The following is a 12,419-nucleotide window of genomic DNA, read 5'->3' on the forward strand; positions in this document are numbered from 1 at the left end:
TCCAAGCAACAAGGAACCAAAGGCCTGAAGCCAGCAAGATTGTTCCCTCAAAAAAACAAACAAACAAAATAACAGAACCGACCAAATTTGAGACAGTGCCTAGGTGGATGTGCAGTGCGTCCCTGAATACGAGGTAGGGGAAGCTAGGTTTATGATGGAAGAGTCAAGAGGAAGATTGGGACTCGAGTGTATTGGTGTTTGGGACTGGAGTGTACTGGTGTTGTGATGTGGAGAGGTAGTAGTGGTAGTAGTTGTTCCCTAGGCAGTCTGGCCGAACAGCCCTGAGTCCCTTAGGAAGGCCACAGCCGAGACCAGGCTTTCCCACAGAGCTCTCAAAGAGTGTATGTTGTGTTGTTTGCGTAGGTGGTTGTGTGCAATGCAGTCCTCCATAATGTGCTTAATAGTATGGGGTGCTGTGTTGCATCCTGGACAGGGATCAGCAACAGAGTCATCCAGCCTCTTCTGGTAGCTTAAGAGGGCTGGATGGTGCCCACATCTCAGCCTGGCGAGGTGGACGCTGTCCTCACGAGGAAGATAGGATTCAGAAGGGTGGATGTCAGGAGGCCGTGCATGCAGCTGTGTGTTGTCTTTAATGACTGAATGGAGCGGCGAGTGATCTGAGAGTGGATATGCTTCTGGAAGCTGGTCTGAGGTGGGCGAGGGGGGAGAGATGACAGCATTTGTGTATGGTATCGTGTGCTGGGTGTTGTTTTTGATATTCTCTTGGTGTGGGTGGACAATGTGCTGCCATGTACTGTAGTGGATGTTGTGGGTTTGTGGAGGGCTGCAGCAAGAAACTGAGTGCCTCCCTTCATGTCTAGATGATCCTTGACTTGAGTGAGGACCTTGGTTTCTTGATGTAGGTGGGTCTGTGGGTGTAGTAGCTGTGCAGCCTGTGATAATTTATAGGGCATTGTTCTATATGGTCTGGAGAGGGGTGTAGTGTGTTTTGGTGAGGTTAGAAGCCAAGGCAGGGCTTGCATAGATCATCACTGAACGTATGTATTGTTTGTATACTGTGGTGTGATGGTTTCTTTTGTTGTGTCCGAATGTTGTATGGAGCAAGTGACCTCAAAGCATTGAGTCTTGGTGTTATTTTATTTTTTAATGTTTGTGATGATGTTGTTTAAATGACATTGATGTATTGGGCCAGGTGTTATACCAAGTGATTTTGTGTGTGTGTGTGTGTGTGTGGTGTGTGTGGGGGTGTTGTTTATGGTGAGGTGTGGGATGTGACTGTGTTCTGCTGTCCAGTTTGTGAGAAGAGTCACTGTAGATTTGCCTGGGGCTATTTTGAGCCTGTTTGTGGTGAACCATTCGTGTAGTGTGTTGAGGTAAGGTTGCATGATGTGTGCAGCTGTGTTTGCGTGTTGGTGCGTACATGTAAGTGTTATATTATTTGCAAAGGAAGCTATGTGTATCTGTGGTGTGTGGGGTGTGGGTATGTCATGCATGTATATGTTAAAGAGTGTAGGGGACAAAACAGATCCTTGGGGGATGCCATTTGTGAAGTTTCTGATGTTAGAAGACTGACCAGCAAATGTTACATGTGCACATCTGCCTGCTAAGTAGTTTGCCAGCCATCTTTTTGTGTTATTGTGCATGTTTGTGTTGAGTATTTTGTTTGTGAGGTTGTGGCGGGGATGGGATCAAAAGCTTTACTAATGTCTTGTGTGATCAGGAGTGTTCTGTGTGGTGGCCTAGCTGAATTTATGCCATCAAAATCTCTTCGTGTAAGGTCTGTAAGAAGGGTGTTTGTGGAGTGTAGTGGCCTAAAGCCATGTTGTGACTGGGCTAGGAGAATGTGAGGTGTGACTAGTTGTAGTACCAGTTGTTCAGTGACTTTAGAGGGGTTGCAGAGGAGTGTGATGTGGCGATGTGAGGAGGGTAATGTGGAGTCTTTGTTGGGTTTAGGGATAGTGATGATATTGCCATGCTTCCAGATGTTGGGTATTATGTTGTGTGAGTAGCTGTATTTTGATATGTTGGTGAGTGCTTGTATGCCTTGTGGTCCTAGGTGTTTAAGGTGAATGTTGCTTATGTTGTCTGGTCCACAGGCAGATGAGTGCTTGAGATTGTTGATGATGTGCTTCGTCTGGTTGTAAGTGAAAGGTGCGTAGTCTGGGTCTGTGGGGAACTGTCTCTTACGTCGGATGATGCGTCGGTCTTCGAGATGGGGGTTTAGATGGCTGACTTGTGAAAAGTGATTGGTGAGAGTGTTTGCATGTTGTTTGTTTGAGGGTATGGTGTCTTGTTGTGATGGCAGCGTGTGATTGTGTGGTGTTGCTGTTGGAAAGTGTGATGCTGTTTAGTGTTTTGTAGAGTTTGCTGATGTTTGTTTTGCGGTCAAGTGTTTGGTGGTAATTCTTCCAGTTTAGTGTTTGCTGTTCTGATATTTTATTGTTTATTTGAGTGTTGAGTTCTTGTATTTGTTGTATGGTGTCTTGTGTATGGGGTGTTGGGGAGTGTCGCAGTGTGTCCTGTTGTCTGATGAGGCCTTGAATTTCTGGTGTGAAGTTGGGGTTGTATTTCTTTCTGTTGCCTCTAGGGATGTGTCTTTTGTCTGCATTTTGTATGATTGTATTGAAAGTGTGCACAGCAATGTTGATGTTTGTGATGGGTGTGCTGTTTAGTGTTTCGAAATGTTGTTCTGTTTCAGTTACAAAGGCCTCCCAGTTGGCTCTCTTATAATTAGCGTATGTGTGTTTGTGGCCAGCTGGGGTGATTCTGGTTTTGGTAGTGATGATGCTTGGGAGGTGATCAGAACCTAGGGTTTTGACCACTCTCCATGATGTAGTGGGAGCGAGGTTTGGGGAGCAGAAGGTGATGTCTGGAGATGATGGGAGGAAGAGAGCTTGGTGTGGGATATGTGTATGTTGGTCTAGACTGTTTAGTATGAAGAGATGATCTGTCTGGGATTGTAGTACCAGCCCTCTGACTGTGTCAGGATTGTTGACATGCCAGGCCGACGACTTGGCGTTGAAATCACCACCCAGGATGATGTTGGGTATGTTAGTGATGTGGTGTATCTGTGGAGAGTAATTGTGTGGTACTGTGGGGGATGATTAGGGGGGAATGTATGTGTTAGCAATTGTTATGTGTGATTTGTTACTAGTGCATATTTTAATTGATTGTATTTCTGTTGTGGTGTCATATGGGGGGAGAAATGACTTTGTGTGTGTACTGCTATCTGCAAAGTTGATGGATTTGTGTACCAGGGTGATGAGTCCACTGCCACTGCCGTCGGCCCGGTCTTCTCAAATGGTGGTGAAGTTATGAAATGTCGGTGTTTTCTGTGCTCTGTGTAGTGTTGTTTCTTGTAAGATGGCAATATGTATGATCCGTTGTTTGATGAATTGTGTGAGTTCATGTATTTTGGTGTTTATGCCATCTATGTTTAACTGAAGGATGTTTATGTTGTGTGTGCGATGTGTGTTGGCTGCTGCAGCACGGGGGGGGAGGTGGTGTGGGTGGAGGGGAAGGGGTAGGAGTAGGTTGTGATGGAGGTAAGGGTTGAGGTGGATTAGATGGGTTGGAATGCGAGGAGTTGGGGGACTGGATGGTGCGGGAAGGGTCGGTGGGTTTGGCTGTGGAGGTGTGGTGGAAGTAGGAGTAGGATTGGAAGGGGGGTTGATGGGTGGGGGGAAGGAGCATAAGGAGCAGGTCCAGGTGTTTGTGTAATGTTTTCTGGATGCAAGTGTTGTACAGGTGTAATGGGTCCAGTTCTTGCAGGAATTGCATTGAACTGAACCCTTTGTCTGTCGGCTCGACGTGATAGGTTTTGAGCATGTTGGACATATGTATTTGTTGGTGGGTCCTGGATTGCTCTCAATGTCCCCGGCTAGAAGAAGTCGTCGAGAAATGACAGCCGGGGAGTCATTTCTCGGTGTAGAAAAAACGGAGTTGTTGTGCGTGTTGTGTTGGGAGATGTGGTACTTACCCGGGCGACCGAAGCCACTCCCAGGTACTCGAGCCCCGTGAGGGGCCGGGGGGGTTTGCGGTGGTTTGGCCCCCATGCTGTCCTCTTCTCTTCGACAGCCTCTTGGGGTAGTCCCATGACGAAGACGCCACCGCTCCAGGTCCTGTGGAGAGATGGGTTGAGATGGTTTGGGCATGTGGAGACGATAGGGGATGACAACTAGGGTCAGAAAGTGAGACATATCAACGATGAGGGTAGGGTTGCGAGAGCCAGACCAAAAAAGACCTGGGACGAGGTCATAGAGTGTGACTTCAGGGATAAGGGACTGAATAGGGAGGCTGCCAGAGATTGAGCAGCATGGAGAGTCACCATCAGGTGACCAAGGCTGATGCATGCAAGTATGTTGGAGTCGTTATAAACTAAATAAATAAAATGAACATTCATTTTGAGATGTCTGGACACAGTATGTAAAACACTGGAGGCCATAGGCAGTAGGAAATACACACAGAAGAAGACAGTTCTGGAGTTGACCTGTTGTACACAAGAAAGACTGGGAGTAATGGTTAATTCACGTATTAGAGAGTTGGACAGAAAAAAGATGAGAATTTGCTGTTAGATTGGTGCTATACTCCTACTGAAATGGTGGAGGGATACAAACAGACAGTTCTGAGGAGCAGTTACTGTTCAAGGAGCAATGGAAGAGAGGTAAAGATGTAACTTTGCAGCAAAGAGAAAGAGTTTGAAGGGAGCCAGTAAGAGGGAGTGAGTTACACAAAAAGCCTCACTATTACATTAATTGGGGCCCAAGCCGTTCCGAAAAAAGCGAAATATCAATAAAAGCGACATCTGGGCATCCCCCTGCTAACGCAGACTTTTTCCGATACATCAGACATTAGTCTGGATCACACCAACGGTTTTTTAACCGTTTTCACTACCACTGCAGTACTGTACTGTATTATTGATTCACAAATATATTCAAATGGTATAATATATATAATAACGCTGTACTGTACACTGATGTACTTACCTTATTGTGGTGAACATACCTGAAGTGGTCAGGTACTCCAGACTGCTTCTGGCTTAATCGGACTTTTTCAGATATATAAGAATTTTGTCCGGTAGCCCCACAATTCCGATAAAAGTGAATTCCGGTCTATTGAAATCCGTTATATCGAGGTTTTACTGTAGTGAGGCGAAAAGCCTTTGACTCCATCTTGTTGAGAAGAGCTTTATGTGGGAAGCTTCCCCACATATGAGAGTTGTGCTCTACATGGGGGAGAATAAAACCTCTGTATAACGTTAACAATTGTGCAGGGGTAAAGAAGACACAGAATTGGCTTAGCACACCCAATCTCTTGGAAGCAGATTTTATGAAATTTATTATGATATGTCCAAGATAAATCCTAAGATAATGGTACCCCAAGTATGTTCAGAGATAAGGCAGGATTGAGTTGGATATTGTTGAAAATTAGAAAATTCTCCTGTGGTAGATTTTGGCAGGTCAAAAGATGTAAGAACTGAGTTTTTGATGCATTAAAAACAACAAGATTACCTTTACCCTAGTCAGAGATACGAGCCAAGTCTAGTGTACCATAGCCTCATCCCTTATTTGCTGAAGTAACTGCTGAGATGGACACTGTGAGAAGTGAATGGAAAGGTAAACAGTGGAGTCATCAGCATATGAGTGGACAGGGTCAGATGTACAGCTTAGAATAGAAGGAAGAGAGTTGGTGATAGGACAGAGCCCTGAGGTCACTATTGATAGCCCTAGGAGAAGAATGGTGGCCATCTACAACAACAGCTTTAGAGCAACCAGAAAGGAAGCTAAAGATGAAGGCAAAGATAGAAGGATATGAAACATAGTAGGCAGTTTAGAAATTAAAGAGTTATGCCAGACTCAATCAACAGCCATTGAGATGTCAAGTGCAGTGGCAAAGCTTTCGCAAAAGTCCTGAAAGGAGATGACTAAGAGTCTGAAAGGAAGGTGAGAAGTTTGCCAGTGGAACATCCCTGGTGGAACCCATACTGATGATTGGAAAGGTGCTATAAATATTTTGTATTAAGAATAGATTAAGTAACCTAAGAAATACAGGATGTTAAAGCCATTGGCCCATAGTTAAGGGGACTGAGAATGATCACCCTTCATTGCAGCAAGCTGAGTGAGAGCAACTTCCAGCAAGAAGGAAAGATACAAAGTGACAGACAGTGGCAAAAGAGTTTGCTTAGACAGGGTGTAAGCTCAGAAGCATAGTTCTTGAGGAAAACAGGAGGGACCGCCCCATCAGGCCCACGTGCCTTGTCAGTATTGAGGCCACTGAGGGCAGAAAGTACATCAGTTGAAGAAATTTTATTGTCAGTTATGAGGAAGTCAGAGAGGCGGATTGATGGAGGAACAGCATTGGAATAATCCAAGTTGGAACTGGAAGAGAAATTTTGAGCAAAGAGTTCTGCATTTTCAGTAGAAGAAACAGCTACAAAGCCATCAGAGCGGAATAGAGGAGGGAAGGATGATGAAGAAAAGTTGTTAGAGAGGTTTTTGGCAAGGTGCCAAATAAGTGGGAAGAATTTGAGTTGGAGAGTTGAGGGTTCAGATCATTTAGCATAAATGAAAATATTCTTAGCAGAGCGAAGAACAGACTTAGCACGGTTTTGGGAAGAGATGTAAAAGAGATGATTTTCAGGAGTGGGTTGGTTCTGATACCTTTTGAAGACCCTCTTCTTTGTGTGAACAGCATTAGGGCAAGTGCGATTAAACTTTTTTGTTTTTTCTAATACATCAGTTACAGGATAAGTGAAAGGAATGTATGCTTCCATGCCAGAGATAATAACCTCCATAATGCATGAGGAACATTCTGATGGCTCTTGGTAATAGAAACAGTAATCATTCCAGGGAAAATCAAAGAAGTAATGCCTGAGGGCCTCCTAGTCAGCAGCTTGAAAGTGCCACAGTTGCTGCTTATTGGGAGGGCCTTCAGGCCGTACTGGAGTGATAGGACAGGTCAAGGCGTTAAGGTTGTAATCAGAGCCCAACAGAGAGAAAAGATTAACAGCATAAACAGAAGGAGTAATTGTTAGGAAATGGTCAAGTATTTTGGAACTCTTTCCAAGGTGATCAAGGATATGGGTTGCGTGCTGTACAAGCTTTTCTAGGTCATTAAGGATAGAGAAGATGTAGGCGTGTTCACCAAGTGGACCAGTAAAAGGGTGTTGGACTAGGGGTGTTGGTGAAGATTGAAATCACTTAGAATGGAGATTTCAGAGAATGGAGAAATTGATAGGATGTGTGCCATCTTAGAAGTAAAATAGTCAAAGAATTTTCCATAATCAGTAAAATTAGGGGATAAGTTCACAGCACAGATATAGGTAGCCAAAGAATGACAAGATAGCTGAAGCCAGAGAGTAGAGAATTCAGAAGATTCAAGTTCAAGAACACGAGAGCAATATTTATTGCTGCACATATTTAGACAACAGCCACCTTTTACTTTGAAGTGGGTATAGAGAAAGTAGACGGAAACAGAGAAAGATTTGCAGTCAGTTGCTTCAGACAGGTGAGTCTCGATGAGGAAGAGAAGGTAAGGTTTAGAGCATTGGTTCTTAACCTTTTTTCTTGGCGACCCAAAATCCATAAGATGGTCTATATGGCGACCCAAACCCTCGTAAACTTACTCTGCACCAGAACTGAAACAAACATCTGCGTCATATCATGTGACTAAAACCAAAGTAATATTTCAATATTTTATTGATGTCATAATAAATAAATTTCATTTTTATTATATGTACTTCCTAAGAACTAAAATATCAGCACATTTTGGCAGGAAAAAAATAAATCGAAGATCAGAAAATCAAAATAATTCATTCATGTTCATGATACACCTATTTACTCTGACCATTAAGTATAGAGTCACTATTTTGGATGTTGTCTGAGACATAAAGTACTATAATCAGTGAGATCCCTGGCACTGAAAAGTTTCAATCAGCTTCTCAAACCGGGATGATTTAGATGACAGACTGCATCTTAGGTCATGCTCTGGTTGTAGACGGTTTCTGTACTGTGTGAGTGCAGAAAATCCTGTCTCACACAGATGAGTTGTAGCAAAGGGAAGGAGTGCTTTCAGGGCTTCGCATCCAAGAATTTTCTTTCCTTTGTAAACTCTGATCCAGAATGAGCTCAGTGATTCGTTTTGTTTCCTGAAATCATAACGAAGTGTTTCATCATTCTGAACCTCAATGAGCTGCTCCTGGAGGTAGCTGATGTTCGAAATCTCGTCAGGTAAGTCTTCAGCTTCAATGCTGAAGGGATTTCTTACCCAGGCATATTTCATCACATTCTCAGGAATGTAGTGAAAAACTCTTTGATTAGTCTGGAGATATGTTCCACAATGGTGCTTTGGACCTGAGTGAGAGAAAATTTTTCGTCTTCCAGAAATTCACTCAAAGATGGAACGACACAGTCTTCCCAGTCTCAGTTTTACTCTTCCACAGCTTCAGTTTCCCCTTGAATGCAGTTACCTTCTCTGACAGCCCACCTAATGTCTGATCGTGACCTTGCATTGAAATGTTCAAGGCGTTAATCTCAGCAAAGATATCTGCAAGATAAGCCATTTGCATCACCTACTTTGAATCAGAGAATCTTTGGGGCCAGTGAATGATTCTTTTTTGCTAGAAATATCTCAGTCTCGTTCCGCATTTCAGGCAACCGTTGGAGCACCCTTCCTCGTGACAGCCACCTAACCTCAGAGTGGTACAACACGTGTACATGTTCTGAACCAAAATCAAAACATCCGACTGATGATCCTGGAGGGCACAGCCCTAGATTAATGAAACTGACTACCTGGATGACTTCCTGTATCACTTTCTGTAACTCAGGTGACAACCCCTGAGAAGCAAGATTCTCACGGTGAAGGAGACAATGAACAGTCAGCACGAATGGATTTTCTTCTTTAACTCTAGCAATGAAGCCATGACCTACTCTCAGCATTGCTGATGCACAATCACAACAGACATAAAACACTGATTCCACTGATGCCCTTCAGTCCACAGTACTGAAAATATCTTCTCTGGTTGTGGTTGTGTGTAATGGCCGACAGAACAGAAATTCCTCTTCCATGTCTTCTGGACCTTGGTACCGTACGTGAGCCATGAGCTGGGCATCATTACTCCAAAATGAAAATGGTTAAGTTTTAAAATATAAAATGTACAGTACCGGTACTCTACTCCCAGTTGTGTGCATAGTAATAATCTTTTTTTAAGCCAAATGCAATTGCCTACTGTAGGAGAGAGAGAGAGAGAGAGAGAGAGAGAATGTAAAGTGTGAAGTATCGACAAGTACGGTAATATGTTAAAAAGTAATAGTATACAACATTAATAACATCAGTGATATATTTGTCTCTTGGCGACCCACTCCAAATGGCTTGGCGACCCAAATTTGGGTCACGACCCATAGGTTAAGAACCACTGATTTAGAGGAAGAGAGGATGTATTCAACAGAAACACAATCAGGGGAAAGGCCTCAGATGTTGCAGAAATGAACATGGAGTGAGTCAGACAGTGGTTCCAAGCATCTCACTTGGCTGTCACTGGGAGAGGGGCAGATGATGGGGGCTTTTGTGATCCCCCTTCCTTGTGACTTCAAGGCAGGGTGCTTAGATACCATTTTTGCAGAGTTTGGAGTAGGAATTATGGTGTGCAATAGGTATTTAGGTTGGTGTTAACAATTAGAGGAAATTGTATAGGAGAGTATGCAGGCTTACACTTTGTGTTACTGAAACATTGAAAAGATCTGCAAAGGGGGCTGGTCAGAAGCTAGTCCTGAGGGCTGATGAAATCAGAAAAAAGAACTGTCCCTGTCATCACCTTTCCATGCACTTTAGGGAGTACTGCCCTGTTTGACTAGTGCTAAAGTCCACTCCCTTTAGACACTGACATTGACATTGAGAGGGCTCTCCCTCTGTGCTTAGATGTCCTGATATACAGCATGTATTTCGAGTTTCATGGTTTAGGTACTGTAATGAGACTTGGACAATAAAGGAAGAGGATTTTCAAAGGCTCAGATGTACATTTTGTTTTGTTTTCATTTCATTAATAAAGATCCAACATGCTCTTCAGCCTTGGTCACCTAATAATGGCTGTCCATGCTGCTCGATTTCTGGCAGTCTCCGTATTCAGTCCCTTATCCCTGAGGTCACACTCCATGATCTTGTCCCACGTCTTTTCGGTCTGCCTCTTGCAACCTTTCCCTCAGCATTTACACATCTCACACTTTGCATCTGTTGGTCATCCCCCATTGTCTCCACATGCCCAAACCATCTCAATGTACCTCTCCTCATCACAACGCCAATGCACTCCAGTCCCATCCTTCCTCTTAACTCTTCCATTTCTCACATTCTGCACCTGGTGGTCATTCCTCATCGTCTCTACAAGCCCAAACCATCTCAGTCTACCTCTTCTCATCACAGTGCCAGTACACTCCAGCTCCATCCTCCCTCTTAACTCTTCCATTGTAAACCTAGCTCCCCCAGGCCTTTCATTCAGGATGCACCCCACATCCACCTAATCATTGTCATTTCTGTATGTTTGAGTCTCGAATATCCTCTTTCTTTACTGCCCAGGTCTCACTGCCATACAGCAGTACACTCCTAACACATGCCAAATAAAAAGATCCCTTTGCATGGAGGGGGAGCCCTCTCAATGTCAGGAGAGGCAATAGTTCCCTGAACTTCTTCCAAACACTCCTCACTCTAGGCACAGAGCGAGTTTCTGCCCCACCTCCACCAAATAACATGTCCGAGTAACAAAACTCTTCCACACATTAAAGAGACTTACCAGCAAGTTCAATCCTGTCATGCCTGACTGTCTCCACATGCTCTCCCCAGCACACTGCACACATGAAATCAGCATTGTCTCACAGTCTACCTCTGATACCACTACATCTCTTATGCACCCACTTATCACAGACACTGAACAAGATAGAATTACTTCCCATGCACTTGTGGCAAACTGCATATGGCCACTCTCCCACTTCTTTGACAGTGCTACCACTAACCCTAGATACCATCACCTTTGTTTTATCTGCATTCACTCTCAAGTTCTCATGCCCCATACCATCTTTTCACATCCTTATTCTTTCCTCATCTCCCTTTCATTGTCTGCAGTCATTGCCAAATCGTGGGCATACAACATCTCCCACAGGAGTCCATTTCTGAAGTTTGTGAGAGGGCTTCAGGTACCATGACAAACAGTAAGGAGCACAAGACTGACCCCTGATGCATGCCAGCGTTCATGGAAAACTCATTACTTAAATCACCATTCACTCTTACTTGATTGCGAGCACCCACATGCATAGCCAAAATCACTCTAACCAGCCATTCTTTGATCTCAAGCATTCGGATTGCATACTTCGCCGCCTCTCTAGGGTCATTGTCAGAGGCTTTCTCCAAATCAACAAAAACAAAGTACAGCTCCCTTTTCTTACCTATATATTTTTCCTGAAGCTGTCAGACAGTGAATATGGCATCAGTGGTCTCCCTGCCTGACATAAACCCAAACTGCATCTAATGAATAATCACTCTTTTCATAATTATACCGTCCAGGTCTCTCTCCGTTACCTTCATTATCTGATCTAAAAGTTTTATGCCTCTATAATTCCCTCATCTCAGGGCATCTCCCATCCTCTTGTACACATTTACAATCACACCCTTCAGCCAGTCATCTGGAACAACACATTCATATATAATCATAGTTTTCAAATCAGTAACCAAACCCACTTCTAAATCTCTTTGGCCAAAAGTCAAACAAGGGACTGTGTACTTGGATCATGGAGAGAAGCTGAAAGCTAAAATAGTGGAAACTTTTCCATTGGCTATTCAAAATATCTTGGATATTTGTTTCACTTCATAATAAAGAGAATAGTGTTAAGGAAATGGAATGGATATATATTGTGGATGAATTAAAAAATTTGGTATGTCCTGTCCAGTATGATTCTCTCTTGAGTGTCGAGGGACAGTCAGAAACAAGCAAAGTAGAAAGGGTAACTTGCCCAAGTTACAAAAAGACTAATGGTGTCTGTATGCATCCATGAGAACAGTGTTCACACAAGCATGAAAGGATTATGAGGACCGAACTTCACTCACAGAGTGGGTAGGAACACAAAAGAAATCAAAGGTATTAGTGTGGTGCCTAAAGCATGTCATGAGGACAATGCAGGCTACTGCACACCAATAATGTCCTGATGTTACTGTCACAAGGACATTGTGAGACACATTGGTGAGAGAGAGACGGCAAAGCAAGAAGGCATCCAGTTGATGCCCAAACTGAACTCCATGCAAAGAGGGTAGGGATATGGTTGAATTCAAGGCCGTCTAGGTAGCCATGAAAGTGGAGAATGGTTGGGACGTTGAAAGGTGCACTGACTGTATGTCGTTGTGAAACAGCATAAGGCACAACAGCAATAACGTATCGGTGCAAAACATTGTGGGAATATCATGAGATATACTGATGTGTG

At 43.6% G+C, this 12,419-nt stretch overlaps 1 pseudogene; it reads left to right on the forward strand.

Annotated features, from left to right (window-relative positions):
- Positions 1 to 12,419, forward strand: part of LOC145415045 (glutamate [NMDA] receptor subunit 1-like) — a 349,695-nt pseudogene that overhangs the window by 161,786 nt on the left and 175,490 nt on the right.

Source organism: Coenobita brevimanus, chromosome 101, assembly GCF_032717465.1.
Source record: "Coenobita brevimanus isolate Jiangsu-jjx chromosome 101, ASM3271746v2, whole genome shotgun sequence".
In the NCBI taxonomy this organism is placed as follows: domain Eukaryota; kingdom Metazoa; phylum Arthropoda; class Malacostraca; order Decapoda; family Coenobitidae; genus Coenobita; species Coenobita brevimanus.